Source organism: Notolepis coatsorum (genome assembly GCF_963971535.1).
Source record: "Notolepis coatsorum genome assembly, chromosome: 18".
NCBI lineage: Eukaryota > Metazoa > Chordata > Actinopteri > Aulopiformes > Paralepididae > Notolepis > Notolepis coatsorum.
In genome coordinates, this window is record NC_140182.1 from 51,598,902 (window position 1) to 51,623,797 (window position 24,896).

Consider the following 24,896-nt stretch of genomic DNA (forward strand, 5'->3'; position numbering starts at 1 on the left):
TAAATTATATTATCACAAACACCACAAAAGATATTGGACATTTTTTCCCACCCTCCGGGACCCCCCAGGACCCCCCAGGACCAACACCCCAACCCCACTCCGCTGCTAGATTGTGGCCTTTACTTTATCGGCCGTTGCGACCCACAGCTCAATGCTGGCCTGTCCCACCCCAATTACACGTGCAGTAGAGATTTCCATATAGATGACATCCAGTAATGTCAGAGACCAATTAATCATTGTGAGTTTCTCAGGTTCCTTCCACCTCATAGCTATCAGCTTCTTGGCTGCAGTAACGCCTGCCAGAATGATTATTTTTTGTTGTATGGATGCTGGTAGTAATGATATATCGTTCAGAAGTATAGTGTTGCTGCCGTAAGTGAGATTGTTATAGTTACATTATGTTTGAATGTTTAGTGGTTATTGACTTCCAAAAACGAGCTACTGCTGGACAATCCCAAAACATGTGCATATAAGTGCCAGTGGCCCTCAGAGAGCACAAAGTGCACCAAGAGTCAGTCACCAGGGCCCCATTCCCCGTACCTGGTTCAACTAAGTCGATCAAAAGTCCCATTAGCCAGCTTAAATTAACCCGATGATTGAAGTCAGGCTATCTTGGTTTCTAGGTTGATTCGGTCTCGTTAATTCAAACCAGACTTCAGTAATCAGGATAATTGCGCATGGCTGTTTTACCTGAAAAGGGGGAGGTGTCGATCCCAGAAAACCATGATTTTCTAACGGCATTGATTGATTGATTGAAAACTTTATTAACAGATTGTAGAATATATCGCAGACAAGTTAAATGCATATCTATAGGCTAATTTTAAGTCCCTCATTATCAATCAATCAGATTATATTTATTTAAATGAGCCTGCTGGCAATAGGCTTAATGGAATGAATTATAATATTATAATAATTATTATTATTTCAACTCTTTCAGAATAAGTAGATAAAAACAAGCCCAAAGAGTATCTAATTGATACGAATTGAGGATATCTGTACTGTATGCGCTTAGGTATCATGTAATATATAAATACATCGTTCCCAACGTTTTCAGGTTGCAACCCCCCGAAATAACGGTGTCAGAGAGCCGCAACCCCCACTATTATTAGGAGGTGGTTGAAACATGAAAACGTTCACACACACACATATGCATTGGAGGCTTTTAACATGCACAATAACTACACAAAATAACACAATAATCAAACAACCATAAAATGAATACATATAGCGCGTTTCATTTAGAAGGCTAATGTTCAACTCACCTAATGAGATGGATGGGCATATGCTTGAAGCACAACAAGTCCAGTCTGGGTTTAATTTTGGAGACAGCGACTCGGAGATCATCCTCCACATTCATTCAGACGTGATCTGTACTTATTTTTTATATAAGTCAGTGCAGATAATGTTTTTTCGAATAGGTAGGTACGTTAGATCCAAATGGCGGATAGCTGTGCGTATTCCCCCTCAATTGATATCCAGTCGGCATTGGAGGTGGGCAGCAAGCCTCATCCCGCAGCTCAAACAGGTGTCGTGCAGTATGTAGGAAATCCATAGGCTGAATATGATTTATTATCAGCATTTTAGGTCTATTATTTTACATTTCAAAAGCACTTATTTTACCAGTTTAATGTATTTTTATTGTTTTTAATTATAGGCCTATTTCACACATTCTATGAAATCAATACATTCTGGAAATCATCTCGCCATCGTCAGAATGGTATAATGGGATCAAAGAGCACCTACTCTCTTCTCGAAACTGGCCCCCATAAATGTCCAAACACCCCCTCCCACCCACCCACCCCCTCCCAATGTACAGTTTCCTCCCCCTCGTATGTATATATTTTCTGTTAGGATCTCTGTTTAACAGTACTGTATATTTGCATATCTTGTATGTCACAAATGTAACAGTACTGTATATCTGTATGTCATGTATGTCATAAATGTCATGATATATATCTGTATATCTGTATGTTCGTTGTGTATGTCATAAATGTCATTATGAATTGAAAATGGGGGACCCTGATGTAAACAAGACGAAAGTCTTTCTCTGGGTCTGCATCCCCTTAACAATTGTGTGTATTGAGCCGTACTGTATTGTACCCCATTATGCAATCTGTTAATACATTTAAAAAAAAAAAAAAAAAAAAATTCTCTTTTCCCCCCTTTCTTTTTCCGTTTTTCTCCCATCCCAATGTTAGTCGTTATGTCAATTCCCAATCCCCTACCTGGTCGTTGCATGCTCTGCCCCCTACCGTCGGTCTGGGAGGGCGGAGACTATCACATGCTTCCTCCGACACATGTGTAGCCAATCCCCACTTCTTTTCACCTGGCAGCGCGGACTCTCACTGGGGGAGTGTAACGTGTGGAGGACACTACCTCCCCCAGGATCCGACCTCGCTGTGCAGGCGCCCCGACCGATCTGTAGGAGTCGCTGTTTTACAACGACCAGGACCCACCCTTGCTGGGTTATCCCACCCTCTAACACTGCCAATTGTGTTAGTATGGACGGTCGGCCAACCCGGAAGCACCACAGCTGGATTCGATCCCACTGTCTCTGTGGTGGTGGGCAGACGCTTAGACCGCTGCGCCACCCGGCCGTCCTGTTAATAAAGTTTTCAATCAATCAATCTCTGAGGAAGGGAGCTGCCATTTTGTTCCGAGGGAGTGGCCAGCTTATATCCAGCTAACTCAACTAAATTTGCTCTGGAGCAGGTTAAACATTTTCTATCTGTTGCCATAGTGATTTAGACAAGCCTGCATCGTGGAACCGAAAAGCTTGACTTATGTCAAGTTATCCTGAAGATTATCCGGCTAACTCAGTTAGCCACGTACGGGGAACAGGGGCCCTGAACTGACCCCACATACGCAAATGAACAATAACGGACGTAAACATGGAGGACACAGAAGTAACATTTTATGGTCTAATTCATAAGTTCATGTGCAGTGGAGGCCAGCTAATTCGAGAGCAGATGAGGGGGTGAGGAGGAGGTGAAAGTGCGCCATTTATTATTTCAATATGCTTTCAAACGCAGACTGCGGTTATGATATTGTACGTCCCCTCAAGTTTTGCTTGTACAGAAGTATCACCCCAAATACTTATAATGTAAACACCTGACTGTCCCTTCACTGACCACCTCCATCACAGCTGTCTATGCATGTTTGTATTCACTGAGTAACTCCCGCCAGTGCATAATTGTGATGAATGTCAATCTAGAGTGACATAAAAGTTGCATACATTCTGATATAACTGTTCAGAATGAGGTCGGATTGCAAAATAATCTGATCTGGATCTGAAGTTTATTCCAGCCAAGTTCCAAGGAGCAGGTGACAAGATGGTACAATCTGTTCCAAGGAGCAGGTGACAAGATGGTACAATCTCCACAAGCTGCTGAAACTCTACTCTGGGTATAGCCCTTTTATAGGGAACAGAAATGGTCTAACATATTTATTGGGCTATGCAAAGTAGCGAGATATTATCCAATGAAAATACAAATAAGTGAGGTCATCTTGACACTTCCAGAAGAGTCAGTGAGGAGTGTCAAGAAGAGAGGGGGAGTCAGGTCTGACATCTAACTCATATAACCTTCTTAGTGTTAAGAAACCTGTCAATCAAAATCTAGTCAGAAGAGAGTGCGCATGCTTATCAGTACACAGTAGCCGGGAGGGGAGGGGGGAGGGGGGGCTGCCTGACACATACAGTTAACAGATATACTGTAGTACTGAAATATACAGAGTTGAATGAATATCCATAATAGCCTTTGCTAAACCCTCAAAATATTTTTTTGTTTTGAGGATTAAATTAACATTGGTGATATCAAGGCTATACGTTAGGTTAGCGCAGTGGTTCCCAAACTGTGGTGCGCGCACCCCTTGTGGTGCGCGAGCGCCCTCTAGGTGGTGCGTGACATGAAAAGGCTAATGGTGGTAAAAAAAAAATAAAGAAAAAGAAAAATAAAGAAAATAAAAAATGTTACAATAAAATTTCATAAAAGTCTTAGTCAAACCTTTAGTATTATGGATATTAAACATGCTGGCAGAGTACATGCATCCATGTTGTCGTGAACATTTGAATTAAATAAAGAAATTCCCTATCCATAGTCGCCGTGGGAAGAGATAAAATAAAAAATTAAATCTGTGCACGGAGACCAGCAACAATTTTTTCGAACAGAAACCCATTGAGGGGTGCGTCAGCTAGGTCGGGAGGTGACAGGGGGTGCACGGCCAAAAAAGTTTGGGAACCGCTGGGTTAACGCATGCTTCCACAAAACTTACGAATAGGTTTTAGTGGCAGGTATTCCCTCTGTTTTTGTGCATAAACACTAGCTTTTTGGATATGGAAACACCATACTCAAAGTGTCTACACTACAGGCTGGATGACTGACCGGGCATACCTGGGACCCCAGACCTGACCCAGCTCCCAGTCAGCTCCAAGCTTTAACAATGGAATTGAACCGCAATGAAAAGTGGTAAGGCTCCAGGAAGAGACGGTTTCCCATCAGAAATGTACCTTTCTTGTTGGGACATAATTGGCCCCTTATTACTAAATATGATCTTATACTCAGTCAAGGAGGGGAACTTCCATAAAACCGACAATATTGCACTCATAACAGTCCTCCTTAAAAAAGACAAAGACCCCAACGAGTGCGGTAGTTATAGACCTGTAAGCCTCCTCGGAACAGATATCAAACTGTACTCTAAGGTATTAGCCATCAGATTACAAAAGCATATGACGTCTTTAGTTCACCCGGACCAAACTGGCTTCATAGGAGGCCGCCTGATCACTGAGAACATAAGACGTATACTGCACGTACTTGATGCCGACAAAGAGGATACCATACCTAAGGCGATACTGTCCCTGGATGCTATGAAGGCCTTTGACAGGCTGGAATGGTCGTATCTGTGGGCAGTGCTAGAAAGGATGGGGTTAGGAAAAGGATTCATCGATATGATTAAAGTATTATACAAAGACCCATCGGCCATGATTATAACAGGCACAATCATATCTGAAATATTTCCGGTATCACGCTCTGCCAGACAGGGTTGTCCTCTTAGTCCCGGTCTGTTCAATCTATCATTAGAGCCGTTAGCACAATATATAAGACAATCCCAATCCATAGAACCTATCGTAATCAAGGGCACACAACAAAAAATTTGTTTATATGCGGACGATGTAATATTGTTCATGAAAAACCCCAACACCACATTGCCTCATCTGCTCAAGTTGATTGAGGACTTTGGTGATTTATCGGGATTTAAGATAAATTGGCCGAAGTCGGCTTTCCTTCCACTTAACACCCCTGCAAAAAAAGATACAACCCTCCCAGGACAGATACCGATGGTAAAACATTTCAGATGCTTGGGAGTGGAAATATTCCCTACCATAAGACAAACGGTGAAGCACAACTACACAAAAATCCAAAACAAAATCAAAGACGACCTTGATAGATGGGCAAAACTTAAGAACACAGTACAAGCACGGATATCAATAGTTAAGATGGATGTACTACCTAAAATCAACTTCTTCTGTTCAATGCTACCGTTACCCCCTCCAGAGGGTTACTGGAAAAGATTACACTCCTCCACATACAAATTTATTTGGAATAACAAACCACCACGTATAAAAAGATCCACCGCACAGAGAAATAAAGCAGATGGTGGCATGGCATTTCCAGATTTTTTCCTATATTTTAAGGCGTACTCATTAAGTCCATTGACAACATGGTTTGACTCCCAAGCATTAGCATCTTGGAGGAAAATAGAAGAAAACATAGTAGCCCCACATAGACTGAAGGACATAGCATACACTAAACTACCAATCAAGCACTGTGAACGAAAATTTGGCCCCATAATTACTCATGCGATCCGGATATGGCGTGAATCACAAAAAAAAAATCCTAACCCACAAGAATGGCACAACCATACTCCCTTATTCAATAACAATGCTCTCTTAATTGGAAAACGACCTATAAGATTCCCTATATGGGAAAAGCAAGGCATACACTCATTAGGGGATATTTTTAACAAACAGGGTTTTTGTAGTGATAAAGAAATACGCAAAAAATTTAATCTCACCAAGTCCACATGGCTTTTTCACAAACAGTTAGAGCTATGTTTGAAGTCTCACGGTGTTCCATTAGACAGACCAATTGAACACCACAGATACCACAAATTCTTCTACTCAAGAGAGACATCGAGAGGTTTTGTTTCAGAATTTTATCATCAATTACTAACGTCCTCGTATGAAACCCTCCAACTTGACTCTGTCTGGAGGAGGGATATACCAGACCTGGAAAATGACTTTGATTGGCAAGGAGCCTGGGCAAATGTCCGACTTACATCAAGGAACCCGGATCATCAACAAATCAATCTTAACTATATTCACAGGACATACTTGACTCCTATAAGACTGTGCCGAATGGGGCTCAAACAAGATTCCAAATGCACCCAATGTACAAATGGGGACGAAGGGACATTTATGCACATGTATTGGGACTGCTCACCAGTTAAGGCATTCTGGAAAGATGTGACCCAACAAATATCAAAACTCGTATCTTGGAATATACCTGTACACCCCTCGGTATTGCTGTTGAATGATGTTTTTGAGTTTGCAGTGAATCCACAGCTAAAGAGATTGGTTTTATCGGGTATCACAGTAGCCAAAAAGCTGATCGCATCACGCTGGTTTCAACCGGAAAAAATGTGCCGTAAAGTTTGGTTTCTTACATATCTCGATGTAATTTACCATGAAATATCTACAGCAAGAATTCTGGGTCTCAATGAATCCAAAATGTCAATGTGGTTAGAAGTGGTGGAGAGAATAAAAGCTAGCTTATAATGGTAGTGTCTGGTTAGGTGCGAGGGATAGTGGAGGTACTTCTCAAGGTGGGGTCCGGGAGGGGGGGGTTCGAGCTGAGCATATGTATGTAGGGTTTTTTTTTTTTAGATAACAGGTATTATGGGTATATCTTATATAAAACAACTAACCAAAATGTGATCTCATTGGATGTGCCCTGACAATTAATGCTTGTATATCTTATCGTGTGTTGTCATGTTTGTTTATATGTTTGTTTTAAAAAAGAATAAAAAAATAAAATACAAAAAAAAACAATGGAATTGGCTACTTGTGTTGACAATCAACCCAATCAATAACCTACTCCTGTCACGTTAATTTACATTAGTCTATAGGGCTGCAATGATTAGTCGACATAATCGACGACGTCGATCATAAAAACTCGTAGACACAGAATTTTTGCGTTGATGCATCAATTTCTTTTTTTTTATTAAAAAAAAAAGCAGAGGAACAGATTGGACATTGAGCATGACCTCAGAGTTGCTTTGTCTACCATCACCCCAGACTTGGAGACTCTTGTCAGGAGCAAACAACATCCCCAGTTATCCCATTAGTTCCCTGGGATGTTAAGCTAAGAAGTCTGCTAAGAAGGATATATTATTTATTATTATTTTATTTCATTGTGTTTTTAGCCCTAGTTGCACTTTTGTTGCAACCCCAGTTATCCCATTAGTTCCCCCAAACTTACTGTCGGTCTGTTATGTTAAGCTAAGAAGTCTGCTAAGAGCCCGGAAAAGGAGGCCCACAGGAAGCAGAGATGGAGGGTGTGACAGAAAGAATTGTTAGATTAGTCGACTAATCGAAAAATAATCGTTAGTTGCAGCCCTATTAGTCTATAATTGCCTGCCTCCTTGTGAAATCATTTACATTTTGAACCTATACTGGTGGCATGGGAGTCAGATGTGCGACAGAGTCGGATTTTTATCCTCCCCCGGCCTGCCCTGGAGTTTCTTCCCTTTTCAGCCCCTCCTGGTTCCCTGCCTCTCTGCCCCTCCTAGTTACCTTTCTCTTCAGCCCCTCCTGGTTCCCTGCCTCTCTGCCCCTCCTAGTTACCTTTCTCTTCAGCCCCTCCTGGTTCCCTGCCTCTCGGCTCCTCCTAGTTACCTTTCTCTTCAGCCCCTCCTGGTTCCCTCCTACTTCAGCCCCTCCTGGTGATGACCGGAGTGGTGGACGTCCTGTGATGATGACCGGGAGGATGCGACCCTCTCTGCGCCACCCCCATGCCTCAAATAGATCCGCCATCAGCTCTATTTTTCAATCTTTCAAAATGTTCAGTTGATTTTGCATGCACTTATCTGTGTTTCATTACACATATGTGTGCATGCTTACCAACTGTCTCGCCTGTTTTATTGCAACACTACTATCACCGACATCTAAGAAGGGAGATCCCCCCTTGAACGGCCCTTCTAAGGTTTCTCTCCTCCACATGTTTTCCTATTGCTAGGTTTTAGTGAGTTTTTCCTTACCTTCGCGTGGGGTATGTCTGGGACTCAGTGTTGCATTCATTTAGTTTATTTATTTAACATTTTCTGGACTTCATGGTGTTTTAGTTTTTTTTCTTGACTTGTTTAACACAATGGGGACGAACAACGTATATATCCGTGTTTCGATTCCACCCGTTGTGGACAGAAGCACGGATAAATCCGTGGCAAGTTGTTATTGCTTTTATTCCATTTTAATAACCTATTCAAGGTCGCCGAGCGGCACTGCAGATATACCCTACTCTTTGAATTCGAGAAGGTGCAATACCGGCCAGATCCTCTTAGGGGCGCTATCGCGATAATGCAGTGTTCCCCTCGGCCGAACAGTGGACTATTTTTTTTTTACTTTCAATGGAGTTTTATGTTAGCTCGATTCTGGATCTGCAGCCTGTAGCTTGGATTACGTTTTGCATCGCAGATTTCACCATGCAATAAGGGGATTTATCATCAGCCAATGGACATATCGATCTACCAGATGGCGATCGATAACGGGGAAATGCTCGGGGGGATCCCACCGGACCACGGTAAGATCTTTTTCACGTAAAGTACATCCCGATCGGGCCTTGTTTTGATAGCCATCCAGGCGTTCGGCCTATGAGGCTAATGAGGCTAACACGGTTATTGGTAATCAATAATCAGAAACAACGTCCCCGCCCCCCCCCCCCCTTTCATGCATACATGCGTGAGGATCGTGCCGATCATATGCAGTTTGAGTTTTAACTGGAGCGTATCTATAACCGAAATGCCATTGGATTTAACGTTATTAGCTATTGGCCCATTATCTCGGCTTCCAGGAAATATACTAGACCAAATCCGGTATAATGCTTATATTCACTGCGCTATAAAATGAGAACGTATTGATGAATTATTTTTTTCTTTAATCCATTTTGAAGGGACGGTTTATGGTCTCAATTCACAATGAGAATGGACATATAGGAATACTATAAAGTATAGATTTAGCTCTACAAACAGCCCCACGTCTGTTTACATATCCCGGTCCTCTTGAGATTAATTAGACTCATCCCAGTGGCCGCGAAAGTGTTAAAGAAGACGTGTCCGGCCCATGGGGACATTAACGTGTGTTGTCGGACCTTACAAATAAATTTTATTTGATCCTGGTTCCCTCCCACTTCATCCCCTCCTGGTTCCCTCCCTCTCTGCCCTCCTGGTTCCCTCCCACTTCAGCCCCTCCTGGTTCACTCCCTCTTCAGCCCCTCCTGGTTCCCTCCCTCTTCAGCCCCTCCTGGTTCCCTCCCACTTCAGCCCCACCTGGTTCCCTCCCTCTTCAGCCCCTCCTAGTTCCCATTCTCTTTGCCTCCTGGTTCACTCCCTCTTCAGCCCCTCCTGGTTCCCATTCTCTTTGCCTCCTGGTTCACTCCCTCTTCAGCCCCTCCTGGTTCACTCCCTCTTCAGCCCCTCCTGGTTCCCATTCTCTTTGCCTCCTGGTTCACTCCCTCTTCAGCCCCTCCTGGTTCCCATTCTCTTTGCCTCCTGGTTCACTCCCTCTTCAGCCCCTCCTGGTTCCCTTTCTATTTGCCCCACCTGGTTCCCTCCCTCTTCAGCCCCTCCTGGTTCCCTCCCTCTTCAGCCCCTCCTGGTTCCCTCCCTCTTTGGCCCTCCTAGTTCCCTTTCTATTTGCCCCACCTGGTTCCCTCCCTCTTCAGCCCCTCCTGGTTCACTCCCTCTTCAGCCCCTCCTGGTTCCCTCCCTCTCTGCCCTCCTGGTTCACTCCCTCTTCAGCCCCTCCTGGTTCACTCCCTCTTCAGCCCCTCCTGGTTCCCTCCCTCTTCAGCACCTCCTGGTTCCCTCCCTCTTCAGCCCCTCCTGGTTCCCTCCCTCTTCAGCCCCTCCTGGTTCACTCCCTCTTCAGCCCCTCCTGGTTTACTCCCTCTTCAGCCCCTCCTGGTTCCCTCCCTCTTCAGCCCCTCCTGGTTCCCTCCCTCTTCAGCCCCTCCTGGTTCCCTCCCTCTTCAGCACCTCCTGGTTCCCTCCCTCTTCAGCCCCTCCTGGTTCACTCCCTCTTCAGCCCCTCCTGGTTCCCTCCCTCTTCAGCCCCTCCTGGTTCCCTCCCTCTTCAGCCCCTCCTGGTTCCCTCCCTCTTCAGCCCCTCCTGGTTCCCTCCCTCTTCAGCCCCTCCTGGTTCCCTCCCTCTTCAGCCCCTCCTGGTTTACTCCCTCTTCAGCCCCTCCTGGTTCACTCCCTCTTCAGCCCCTCCTGGTTCCCTCCCTCTTCAGCCCCTCCTGGTTCCCTCCCTCTTCAGCCCCTCCTGGTTCCCTCCCTCTTCAGCCCCTCCTGGTTCCCTCCCTCTTCAGCCCCTCCTGGTTCCCTCCCTCTTCAGCACCTCCTGGTTCACTCCCTCTTCAGCCCCTCCTGGTTCCCTCCCTCTTCAGCCCCTCCTGGTTCCCTCCCTCTTCAGCCCCTCCTGGTTCCCTCCCTCTTCAGCCCCTCCTGGTTCCCTCCCTCTTCAGCCCCTCCTGGTTCACTCCCTCTTCAGCCCCTCCTGGTGCCCTGCCCGTCTGCCCCTTCGATCCAGCCTCAGTACCCGGCAGTCGGATTCCTCCCCTTTCTCCCCCTTTACATCAGTCCTCTCCAAGGCAAACCATTGTGCACCTCAGTAACCACAACCTTGCATCAAAGGATTGAGGAACTGTCAGAAAACGTGTGTTAAGTGTGGTTAAGATGAGGCTATGTTGATAGTCTGTATGTGTTCAACATGTTTTTATTTTCGTGAATAAATTGATGCCATGTTGAATTTAGGCTATAGTCCTACAGTGGGTGCACAAGGCACCTCTTTGCTATCTGTGCATGAGGGGATGCGTGTCTGAGCAGGTGGTGAGCAGCACAGGAGCACCGCAGGGGACTGTACTCTCACCTTTCCTCTTCAGGGTCCTGTCATCTGCAGAAACGTTTAGATGACTCTGCAGTTGTGGGGTGTGCTAGTGGTGGACAGGGACAAGGACAGTACAGGGACCTGGTGGGCCGCTTTGTGGCACAGTGTGAGAGAACAACTGCCTCCTCTTAAATGTGACCAAGACGAAGGAGATGGTAGTGGATTTTAGGAGGACCAGGACTAACCTGACTACTATTTGTATCCTGGGAGATGAGGTGGAGGTGGTGGAGGGCTACATATACCTGGGTGTTCACCTGGACAACAGACTGGATTGGAAATGTAACATTGAGGCTGAACAGACTGTCTACAGGAAGGGACAGGGCAGTCTGTCTACAGGAAGGAACAGACTGTCTACAGCAGGGGTTCCCAAACTTTTTCAGCTCGAGACCCAAAAGAGAAATTTGGTGTTTCCCCGGGACCCAAACTTACAAAAATACATCATGAATTGCCATAACATACATTTATAAACTACTGATAAAGAACACAACAAACCATGAATTTCAAATGTATATGAAATGTATTTATTTAATTATAAAAGTACATCACAGCAATAATCAGAGTGTAATGTTAAGTTGCTCACCACCTCATTACATATGTACATAAAAAATGTTAACACTTTTAAATGAACAAACATGTTCTACTCTCCTTTCTATTTATCACCCCTTTTTCAACTCTCCATTTCTTACCCCCTCTCTCCGTCCCTCAACCTTAAACCCCAATATTGAGCAACATTCTGATTAATTTGTACTGACTTATTTAAAAATGCTACTGACCTGACATCATGCTAGAAGGGGTATAATATTTCATCTATGGCACAATGAAATCTAATGAGAGGTATGTGGCTGGTTGAAGTTTTCAACCAGCAGATCTATTCTGGGCTTGGTTTTTGAAAGTGCTATTCTGAGGTCATGCTGAGCATTTAGTCTGTTTCTGTATTTGTTTTTCAGGTATGCTAGAGTAGAAAACCCAGATTCACATAAGTATGTGGTGCCAAACTGAATCAGCACATCTACAGATTTTTTATTTTGGGTCGCGACCCTAAGTTTGGGGAACGCTGGTCTACAAGAAGGGACAGAACAGACTGTCTACAGGAAGGGACAGAGCAGACTGTCTACAGGAAGGGACAGAGCAGACTGTCTACAGGAAGAGACAGAGCAGACTGTCTACAGGAAGAGACAGAGCAGACTGTACACATGAAGAGACAGAGCAGACTGTCTACAGGAAGAGACATAGCAGACTGTCTACAGGAAGGGACAGAGCAGACTGTCTACAGGAAGAGACAGAGCAGACTGTCTACAGGAAGAGACATAGCAGACTGTCTACAGGAAGAGACAGAGCAGACTGTCTACAGGAAGGGACAGAGCAGACTGTCTACAGAAAGGGACATAGCAGACTGTCTACAGGAAGAGACAGAGCAAACTGTCTACAGGAAGAGACAGAGCAGACTGTCTACAGGAAGAGACAGAGCAGACTGTCTACAGGAAGAGACAGAGCAAACTGTCTACAGGAAGAGACAGAGCAGACTGTCTACAGGAAGAGACAGAGCAGACTGTCTACAGGAAGAGACAGAGCAGACAGCCTACAGGAAGATACAGAGCAAACTATCTACAGGAAGAGACAGAGCAAACTGTCTACAGGAAGAGACAGAGCAACCTGTCTACAGGAAGAGACATAGCAGACTGTCTACATGAAGGGACAAAGCAAACTGTCTACAGGAAGAGACAGAGCAGACTGTCTACAGGAAGGGACAGAGCAAACTGTCTACAGGAAGAGACAGAGTAAACTGTCTACAGGAAGAGACAGAGCAGACTGTCTACAGGAAGAGACAGAGCAGACTGTCTACAGGAAGAGACAGAGCAGACTGTCTACAGGAAGAGACAGAGCAGAATAGCAATATTTTGCCTTGAAGCTATTTTATCTTTTATTCTATTGATTTTTATCTAGAACAGTAGTTATTTTTATCTGGTATATTAGTATTTTCTATCTAGTATAGTAGTTTGTATATATATATCATATCATTTGTGTGAAATGCTACCGCAACATTGAAATTTCCCCTTGTGGATGAATAAAGTACTATAGATGCTTACCTCATAATTACACATTTGATTCTAAGAATAAGTAAATAAAACAGTTGAAAGGTATTACTATCTGTTGGTTTGTTTTTAATTATGACCTGCTGTAGCTAATTTAACATAATTATGCGTTTGCAGAAACAACATATCCATGAGTTCAAAAGTGCATCCTCTCCGCACCTTTCTGTCCATCAAAACGGATGCAAATCTAGTGGAGACGGACTCATCCATTTAGTCGTATAGTCACAAAATTTGCTGTGAATATTCACGACCCCTAGAGACCCTGTGACCTTTCCTCCACCCTATGGGTTTATAGCCTGGGTCTGTATCTACAGCTCTTGTTTCTCTCATCTACTTAGTACAATATTTGCATATGAAATCTGAGCGCATTCTTCTAGTTCATCATGTTTTAACTCTCTGACTTTCTCTCTGAACTCCCCACATTTCACCATCTGTCCTCCTTTGTGATTTAAATACACACACATTGTCAACACCAAAAACTCCAATGTAGCCAAATGTGTGGATGCACTAAACTGTTTCCAATCCCTCTCACTTTAATTAAAACCTCTTAAGCTGCAACGTACCGCATAGTGGACGTTTTTAGGACGATTTACCCACCGGCACTTTGGCGACCCCTAGTGGCTCGGGTGTGCATATTTTGTAATACAATATATCGAATTGAAGGCGTATTTGTTGCCTGTCGATAGCGACAAAATCCGACAAAATCCGTTCAGTGGTTCTCGAGTTACATGCCGGTATTTGAGGCTTGTGCAAAGTACATGGTATTGCGCAAAATACCACTCCAGACTCTTGGGGCTCTAGTTCCGTCAATCTAGATCCGATCTAGAAAATGATTGTGGAGGGTTGTAGCCAATGAGTGTGGCTTTCCAATGATACCCCAGCTGGGGATGTATGAATCAGGGATCTGGTGAAAAACTAATGAGCGAAAACAGGAAGAGAAAAACAGCCGAATTAATTTAAGTCTATGAGAAAACTCAGTTTTTCTTTTGTACACAGTTTACCAAAATCACTCATTTCTGAATGGATCTTTATGAAATTTGGACATGTACTACATAAGGCTTCAGGCTATGGGTCCGTTGTAAGCCATACCACCTTCTGGGGAAATACTACCTCTGGACTACTAACTACTACAGAAAAACTTGAGTAACAAGTTTTTCTACAACTCAAGTTCAGACCTAGTTACTAAAGGTTACTCTATTACGTTATCACTAAAATTGAATTTTCTTTCTGGAAACTTCAGAATGCCATCTTTCAAAAGAGACCAGGCTCATGCATGTGCTATAAGAATAAGTATAAGTATATGTTGTTTTGGTTTGCAAAAAAAGTATGCAGTCCTCAAAAATGAAAACTAAAAAGGCCACTTTTGGGGGCGCAGGTTAAGAGGTTTTAAGACTCAGTAACCCCCTTCAAACTCCAAAATACCTGTATGCCCAGAACTCTACTGCCCACGTTCCATCACTCCCTGTCCTCCAAAGCTTCCGCTCTTCTCTTCAAACTACTCCTCGGTACTACAGAGCAACACTCCATAACAATACCATTTTAAGAGCATCTCCACAGTTATGTGAAATGTTCTGCTTTTCTATCTTATCCATAGCATGTGTTTTTATACTGTAGCAAAATGTCTAACCCTAACTAACCTTACTGTCATGCACTTGTCCTAATATACTAATCTACACTGTAGCACTCAACACTTTGATGAACATTGTTACTCAGTTGATAGAGTTGTGCCCTTCCTGATGACTTGTCGTACAGAACTTGTAAGTCGCTTTGGATAAAAGCGTCAGCTAAATGACTAAATGTAAATGTAAATGTCTGATTCGTGAATGTCAAAGCTTTTGTTGATTTATGAACACAACCCATTAACATTGGGTTTCATTCACCAACGGACTTAAAGGAAAACTCCAACATTTTGGGAAATTAGCTTATTTAACATCTTCCCTGGAGTTAGACAAGAAGATACATACCTTTTTCATCTCTCTGCATGCATTGGGCTTAGGGAACGCCTGGACCGTTAGCCTAGCTTAGCTTCATCACTGGAAGTGGGGCAGACATCTAGCCTAGTTCACTAGTCAGGAAATATACTCCAAATACAATCAAAATACAACTCCCAAACGTTCCAGTAAACATGTTGTGACCTGTGTATTTACCACGTCTCCCAGTCACACAAGTCACACGAGTCTCCTAGTCACACAAGTCTCCCAGTCAAGTCTCCAAGCCTAGTTCACTACAGTCAGGAAATACAATCAAAATACAACTCCCAAACGTTCCTGTAAACATGTTGTGACCTGTGTATTTACCACGTCTCCCAGTCACACGAGTCACAAGTCACACAAGTCTCCCAGACACACAAGTCTCCCAGTCACATGAGTCTCCCAGTCACACAAGTCTCCCAGTCACACAAGTCTCCAAGTCACACAAGTCACACGAGTCTCCCAGTCACACAAGTCTCACAGACACACAAGTCTCCCAGTCACACAAGTCTCCCAGTCACACAAATCCCCCAGTCACACAAGTCTCCAAGTCACTTGTGTGACTGGGAGACTCGTGTGACTGGGAGACTCATGTGACTTGGAGACTTGTGTGTCTGGGAGACTTGTGTGACTGGGAGACTTGTGTGACTGGGAGATATGTGTGACTTGGAGACTTGTGTGACTGGGAGACTTGTGACTTGGAGACTTGTGACTTGGAGACTTGTGACTTGGAGACTCGTGTGACTGGGAGACTCGTGTGACTTGGATACTCGTGTGACTGGGAGACTTGTGTGACTGGGAGACTCGTGTGACTTGGAGACTCGTGTGACTTGGAGACTTGTGTGACTTGTGTGACTGGGAGACTTGTGTGACTGGGAGACTTGTGTGACTTGGAGAATTGTGTGACTTGGAGAATTGTGTGACTTGTGTGACTGGGAGACTTGTGTGACTGGAGACTTGTGTGACTGGGAGACTTGTGTGACTTGGAGACTTGTGTGACTTGTGTGACTGGGAGACTTGTGTGACTGGGAGACTCATGTGGCTTGTGTGACTTGGAGACTTGTGACTTGGAGACATGTGTGACTTGGAGAGACTTGTGTGACTGGGAGACTTGTGTGACTGGGAGACGTGTGACTTGGAGACTTGTGTGACTTGTGTGACTGGGAGACTTGTGTGACTTGTGTGACTGGGAGACTTGTGTGACTGGGAGACTTGTGTGACTGGGAGACTCGTGTGACTTGTGACTTGTGTGACTGGGAGACGTGGTAAATACACAGGTCACAACATGTTTACAGGAACGTTTGGGAGTTGTATTTTGATTGTATTTCCTGACTGTAGTGAACTAGGCTAGATGTCTGCCCCACTTCCAGTGATGAAGGTAAGCTAGGCTAACGGTCCAGGCGTTCCCTAAGCCCAACGCATGCAGAGAGACGAAAAAGGTATGCATCTTCTTAAGCAAATTTTCCAAAATGTTGGAGTTTTCCTTTAAGACAAATAATTTGCTCTTAGGGCGATTTAAGACCTTTTCGGGCCGATTTTTTGGGATTCCCCAACCGTCCCTAAGCTTGGATTCGGCCCTGACTAAGAGCAGGATTTAGGAGCGCTGAAGAGCAGTCTTAACTTGACAGACTGTTGTGCGGTGGCGTCGTTTCAGTAAAATGTATGTCAAGGAGGGAGGGGGGGGGGTGATCGATTTTTTTTTAAATCAGTTGTGCAATAGTACATTTTGGTGAGTTGTTTCTATACAATTCACTTATGACAAGTCATAGCGCCGCACGAGACTCGGAACGTGCATACTGCGTTGTGTGTGTGAGAGAGAGAGAGAGAGATAGAGAGAGAGAGAGAGAGAGAGAGAGAGAGAGAGAGAGAGAGAGAGAGAGAGAGAGAGAGATATCACGCTATTTATTATCTACAAAGCAGGCATGGTCAGTCCACCCTCATTTCACTGTCGGTATGCGCCCCCAGACATCATATTTGAAGACCCTGATCAGATAGGCCAAATTTATTTGCTTGATCCATTGGCTGCGACGATACATTGGCCTGAGCTATGCCTATTGTTATGCAAAGACAGGTAGCCAGGTGGGTACTTGGCGGCTTGGTTGTTTATTCTGAGACCGTCCAAGATGCAAAAAAGAGATAATTTGGCGCGGCTGAGCAGCACAGCAGACTAAGCGCTCGCCTACCACCGCAGAGACACTGGGATCGAATCCAGCTGTCAGCGACTCAGCGGTACCTCCGGCTTGGCCAGTCGTCCCTACTAACACAATTGGCAGTGTTAGCGGGTGGGAAGCCGGTGGGATATGTATCCTGGTCGTTGTAAACAGCAACTCCTACTGGTCGGTCGGGGCACCTGTTCAGCAGGGAAAGGATCTGGGGGAGATAGTGTGATCCTCCCACACGGTGAGAGTCCTCGCTGTCAGGTGAAAAGAAGTGGCTGGCTGACTCCACATGTATCGGAGGAAGACATGTGGTAGTCTTCTCCCTCCCCAGGCCGACAGTAGGGGGCAAAAGCGTGCAACGACCAGGAAGGGAATTGGCATAACGACTAAATTGGGATGGGAGAAAAATACGGAAAAAAAGAGGGGGAGGAAAAGTAGATACAAAAAAAAATAGATAATTTTCCCATGCATACGGTCACGCGTTATCCCGTGGTGAATATAAGTATAATTTCAGAGTGATCCGGGATAATTCCTGGGAAGCGAGTAATAGGGCGCAACGTTAATTCTACTATAAGCGTTGGCGTTTCTTGCCTGGACACGCTACTATTTCCAAAACAAATGTATATAATAGGTATTATGTTTCATCATGAATGCATGAAAGGGGGGGGGGGGTCGCTTTGATGGCCAGTAACGGCATTCGTGTTGAACACTACAGAAGCCGATCAGCTGGATGGATATGAAAACATTGTTGGATCAAGCTGAAATTGATGTCAGATAGTGGTTGGTGGTATTCCAAAAAGAATATTCCAAATGTCTGATCACGATTTCCAGTATTGGTGTCCATCTGGTCCCGGACATAATTTTGCACAATTTATGGATCATCCGTGCCAGATGCATTTCCAAGTGGTCAGATGAAGCGACTTACTCGGCTCCGTCTAAATATAGCGCCCGGAGACATTTGAGTGTAAAAAAGAGTTAGATATAAGGTTTGAAAGGGTGGGTGACACTGCCATCTGGCAGGATGTGGCCGGTATTGCACTTTGGCAATCTCAAAATCCCTTCCTATGGCAACATACAGGTCCATGCCATTGAATAGAATAGAATATATATATATTTATATATAAAAAAAAAAAAAAGGAAAAACGATCAAATAACGAGTATACTCGTTGTTGGCATTCAAGCGATGGCGCCAGGGGGTGTGCGAGCAGTGCGGTCGCACAGGGCCTCGCGGGAAGGGGGGCCTCGCAACAAAAATGCTTACATGCTTATATATTTCACATTAGACACGTTTGTAGAATAGTGTTCCGGGCTCTGCGGCTCTGCTGCTCTGCAGATAGACACGTTTGTAGAATAGTGTTCCGTGCTCTGCGGCTCTGCTGCTCTGCAGATATACTATTGGTTTCATTCAATTACTTTTGCGCAAAGCATCGTTGGAGGACTAACACTAGGGGGAGCCGAGCTGGTTGGCGTCGGTCTGGTAGTCGGTAGAGAGATGTGAAGAAGACCGGATCCACGAGGGGAGGGGCTACAGCCAGGTATAGGGTCTATTCAGCGCTATCCAGAGGAGCGAGTGGATGTCTTTTGAAAAGCAGCATGGAGCAGAAGAAATAACACCGTGTGCCATAAGCTTGTTATCAATACCAAGTATGATTAGGTTATGCCAAGACGAAGAGGACGTTCGGCAGATGGACTGAAGATGAAAATTGTTGCGTGTTAGAACCTTCAGTCAGGCTATAGCTATGTCGGCTAGTAGCTTAAGGCAGGGACAGCTAACTAGCGTTAGCTAACGCTAGCTAACTAGCGATAGCTATGTTATCGAGTGCTAACGTGTGGCAGATAAACTAGGACTCCCAAGTTCATCCCAACGGGGGGACAATATCATGGATGGGACTGGTACTTTTCATCTCCACGGTAGGAAAATGCGTCGACGTCGTCTCCTTCCAACTTTGCCATTGATTCTGCGTTAGGGTGAGTTTTTTATGCAATCTATTCTGTTCCCGCTGTGGTCTCTGTCTCTCTGTCTCTGTCTCTCTCTCTCTCCATCTCTGTCTCTCTCTCTCTCTCTCTCTCTCTCTCTCTTTCTCTCTGTCTCTCTGTCTCTCTGTCTCTCTGTCTCTCTCTCCATCTCTGTCTCTCTGTCTCTGTCTCTCTCTCTCTCTCTCTCTCTCTCTCTCTCTCCTGTTGTGCTGCACCCGCCGTGGTCTCTGTCTCTGTCTCTGTCTCTGTCTCTCTCTCTCTCTCTCTCTCTCTCTCTCTCTCTCTCTCTCTCTCTCTCTCTCTCTCTCTCTCTCTCTCTCTCTCTCTCTCTCGTCTCTCTGTCTCTCTGTCTCTCTCTCTCCATCTCTGTCTCTCTGTCTCTCTCTCTTCTGTTGTGCTGCACCCGCTGTGGTCTCTGTCTATCTGTCTCTCTTTCTCTCTCTCTCTCTTCTGTTGTGCTGCACCCGCCGTGGTCTCTCTGTCTCTCTCTCTCTCTCCATCTCTCTCTCTCTGTCTCTCTCTCTCTCTCTCTCTCTCTCTCTCTCTCTCTCTCTCTCTCTCTCTGTGCGCATGCGTGTGTATGGTGGAGGGTGGTGTGTTGAGTGGTGCTGAGAGTCTGTGGAGTACGCGTGAGTTTTCTAACTTTTCTATCTATATGTTGTTTGTCAAATTGTGAATTAGACTGTGGTTTTTTTGACTGGTTGTGTGTTGGTGGTGGGCTGGTAGTGTTGTCAGTGTTTGTGTAGAAAGCTGTCTGCTGTCACGGTGACATGGATTTCGTAAAGCTGACCAGGAAGCATGGCTTTAAGGTCTCGCCGGCATTTCCCTGCTCAGTGGAAGACTGTAGTCTGGCTGTTGCGAGGGTGGTGGGCGCTCCGAGCGTTAAATCTGCGGCAAGGATGAACGGCGGTGTCGTATTCTTTGTGGATGATTTGGTTAAAGTAAATAAACTGATAACGGACGGGTTGGTCATAAATGAAACGTTTGTATCGGTGATGCCGCTCACAACACCTGCGAAAAAGGTGACGTTGGCAAATGTTCCCCCGTTGATAGGCGATGAGCTTATATTGAGGGAACTCGCCAGATATGGGAAGATTGTATCTCCATTAAAGAAGATGTCTTCGGGGTGTAAAGCACCTGAATTACAGCATGTGGTTTCTCACAGAAGGCAGACGTTCATTATTATGAACAAACGTGAGGACGAGTTGGATCTTAATTTTAAAGTAATAATAGACGGGTTTGAGTATATTATTTATGCAACAACTCAGAATATGCAGTGTTTTGGATGTGGAAAAGAGGGGCATCTAAGACAAGCCTAGCAGGGGGGCAAATGCTGGGATGAGCGCAACAAAGAAAGGAAGGACAGCTTGGGGTGTGAATCAAGGTGTTGAGGGGGGGGGGGGGGGCAGGGGAAGAGGGGTGGTGGGGAGGCGTCTGAGAAGGCTAGTGTACCAGATAGAAGTGATAAAAACGGGGAAGGCGTAGGAAAGGCAGGAGACGCAGTACATGGAAAAAATGGTGGGGATGAAAATGTGGGGGGTGGGGGGGGGGGTAGAAACGAATAAAAAGGATGGCGGTGAAGATGGGGTGGAGGGTGAGGATGGAGTTGATCTGCAGAGACAGGGTGGGGGGGCTTGTGTCAACAAGGACACGATAAGTAGCCAGGAGAAAAGTGGACCTGTTGAAGTACAAGGGACAGAGGCTGGGGATGAAAATGAGGGGGGGGGGGGGGGGGGGGTCGTGGTAGGAAGGATTACAGAGGATGGAAGTGAAAATGGGGTGGCTGTAGTTGATCTGCAGGGACAGGGTGGAGGGGCTGGTGTCAGCGAGGATAAGATAAATAGACAGGAGGAAGGTGGGACTGCTGATGGAACAGGGTCAAAGGACTCAGGTGGGGGGGTCAGGGTGGAGGAAGTAGAGGATATTGACATGGAAGAGGGGGACGACGAGATGAAGGTTGTTAGGCAGAAGAGGAAGTTAGAAGTAGTTGAGTTGTCAAGCTCTCAAGCTAAGAAGGCAGATGTGAAGGAAGTACTCAGCAGTACACAGAGTACACAAGAGAGTACATGGTCGGAGGTAAGCGCTGATGATGATGAGGAATATGAGAGTGATGCATCTGCAGTTACCGATCATGATTGCTATTCATTGGAGGCGATGAGAATGTTTTTACGGACGACAAAAAACAGGAAGGGGGTAGAGAGTTTTTTTATTATGTCAGCTAGGAAAATATGAGGTTTCAAGGAGATGGACGTTTTGCTGAAACAGAGATATACAGGATGACATTTTTTTTTACAGAAGGTACAGCGGGACCTCAGAAAGGTGGAGGACGGAGTGGAATCAGTATAGATTTTTTTTTTTTTTTTTTTTTTTTTTTTTTTAACTCTTTTATTTCTAAATGAGAAGTGTTTTTAGAGTGGATTTTTTTTTGTTTATTGTATGGGGCAAGGGACATGGAGAGAGTTTTTTTTTGCTCCCTGACCTCACTGACTTTCCTACCTCAGGTCCCAGTTTTAGGTATGTCTATTTATTGTGTCAGTGAAGCGCTGTCGGGCATCACCCAGGAAAGCAGAATATGAGTTTTTACAAATTGACGGGACTGGTGTGTTGTCACTTAGGTCTGAACATTACAAGGTGTCCCGCTACCGGGGCCAGGAGGCTTTTTGATCATATACATTTGTGGAACAATGTGAAGACTGGGCTTATGGAGGATTTTCGTTTTCTGGAGGGCGGGTCGGGACACAAGGTTGAGGTCCAGTTTCTGTGGGATGAAACCATGTCCGGCAGAGACAGGAGCGGAGCGTATCGGTTCATGCCCGATGGGAAGGCCACGCCATACTCCTTCAGCAACCTCTCATCAGAGTCACCAGGGGGATGGTTTTCTCTGACATCAGTTTATGTTACCAGCACCTTTACCTTGTTCAAGGGTTGGAAGGTATGACTGTGGGGCTCAACACGTTCTACACCGACCTCAACGGTTTCCAGATCCAGCCTCGGAGGATGATGGCCAAGCTGCCTTTGCTGGCTGTTTTCTGCCCTATGTTCGGAATTGGTTACATCAGGGACTTGAGCTCTCGATTCAGTCTGCTCGATGGGAAGTCACTGGGGGCTGCCAGTCTCCGCACGGGGGAGCTGGAGGTGATATTGGAGCGGCGTCTGAACCAGGAAGACGAAGGAGGCCTCGGACAGGGTGGCACGGGTAACAGACTGTCTAATAAGGATGTCAGTCCAGAGAGCATCTCAGTCCCCCTGCTCTTTTTTCAGCCCCTGACATCATCGATGCCCTGTGATATACGACTGGTGACTTTTAGGAGCACACATGATAAGGCTGAAGGAGGAGGGTCATCTGATGAGGTGGCCCTGTTTCTCCACAGGAAATGATTTGACTGGGGCCTGTCAAACACACACAAAGACCTGTTGTGTTGTACCACACAGGGAAAGGTGAAGCTAGGGACGCTCTTCTCAGAACTACAGTTTCTACAGTGCCTCTCCGGTGTCTCTCTCTCTGATGCACCCAGACCTAGATCACTTAGAGTTTTTTTTTCCATGGGGGAAGATTCAAATGACAATTTAGTTCGGTTTCAGCATCGTTGTCCCTAATTGATTTTTTTTTTTTTTGTGAGTTGTAAAGTATTTATTTTGAATGGTTTGTTGCATCATTTGTAGTTTTAGTAAAAAATTTAGTTTTTTATAAAAATCAATCTCTGTCTCTCTGTCTCTCTGTCTCTCTCTCTCTCCATCTCTCCATCTCTGTCTCTCTCTCTCCCTCCATCTCTCTCTCTCTCTCTCTCTCTCTCTCTCTCTCTCTCTCTCTCTCTCTCTCTCTCTCTCTCTCTCTCTCTCTCTCTCTCTCTCTCTCTCTCTCTCTCTCTCTCTCTCTCTCTCTCTCTCTCTCTCTCTTACTATATGTTGACAGTTGACTGTATCATGCCCAGCCTCGGGCAGCGCTATTATTTAAGAATATGTTGACTGTATGCCCAGCCTCGGGAAGCGCTATTATTTAAGAATATGTTGACTGTATGATTTTTTTTTTTTTTTTTATTATATTAAATCTTGCACAGGGCCTCGCATTTCTCCCAGGCGGCCCTGGATGGCGCCCAATAACGAGTATAATCGCTGTTGGCGGGGAATGAGTTAAGGGCTTTATTTAGTGATTCCTTCATGTCAACTCTACAGGCCTCCTTGGAATTAATTCATCATGATTTAAATAAATATGACAATATTTGTACGATAAAGAATTATGCATTTGATGTCGGAAAAATAAATAATATGGATTAATCTGATCACAGGCAGCTGGATTAACCATATCTGAACCAGCTATTTTGGACAAAGGTATAATTACTTAATTACTCAGATATTCAAACACAATTAGCCTCACCCTGGTTGAACTATAATACGGTCAACAAAGAAAAAAGGAAATGTCCTGCAGCGGAGCGAAAATGGAGAAAAACAAAAACCACCATATGCTGTGATATATACAAAGATGCTCTAACTGCTTATAATAAAACCATCCGCTTAGCAAGGAAAGACTACTTCTCTAAAATCATTACAGAAAATGCTGGAAACTCCAGAATCCTTTTTTCCACTATTAATATACTACTCAACACTGCCCGTACACCTCCTCAGTCATCAACGGTTAAGTGTGAAGAACTTGCACTATTCATTAACAACAAAATAACCTTGATCAGGGCCAGCATTACTCATGATGGAAATAAAGCTGATTGCAGCAAACCGCGCAATGTAGTGTTTCAAGCCCTGTGCTAGATATCATAAACACTTCCCTTAGAACTGGTATTTTCCCAGATGCCTTTAAAACAGCAGTTGTAAAGCCATTACTAAAAAAACCTAACTTGGATAGTAATGAAATGGCAAATTATCGTCCAATATCCAACCATACCATTCATTAGTAAAGTACTTAAAAAGATAGTTTCAGTTCAAATAAATTCCTTTCTTGAAGAAAACAACATCTTAGAAGAATTTCAATCGGGATTCAGAAAATATCATAGCACTGAAACTGCCCTCACCAAAATAATCAGTGACCTCAGGCTAAACTCTGACGAGAATAAGATCTCCATCCTTATCCTGCTAAATCTCAGTGCAGCATTTGATAAAATTGATCACGATATTCTAATCGATCGTCTTGAAAACCATGTCGGTTTCTCAGAACATGTGCTAGGCTGGTTTAAAACATACATCAGAGGGAGGAAATTCTATGTTAAACTAGGAGATCACATGTCTGATATATACGACAACAACTATGGAGTTGCACAAGGGAGTTGCTTAGGTCCTTTACTCTTCTCCCTTTACATGTTACCACTGGGTGATATCATCAGAGAACATAATGTAGATTTCCATAGCTATGCGGATGATACGCAACTGTACATATCTGCTGAATCAAATGATACAGCGATTAGCTCCATTACAGACTGCTTACTGGCAATAAAGTAATGAGTAAGAACTTCCTGAAACTAAACGAGAA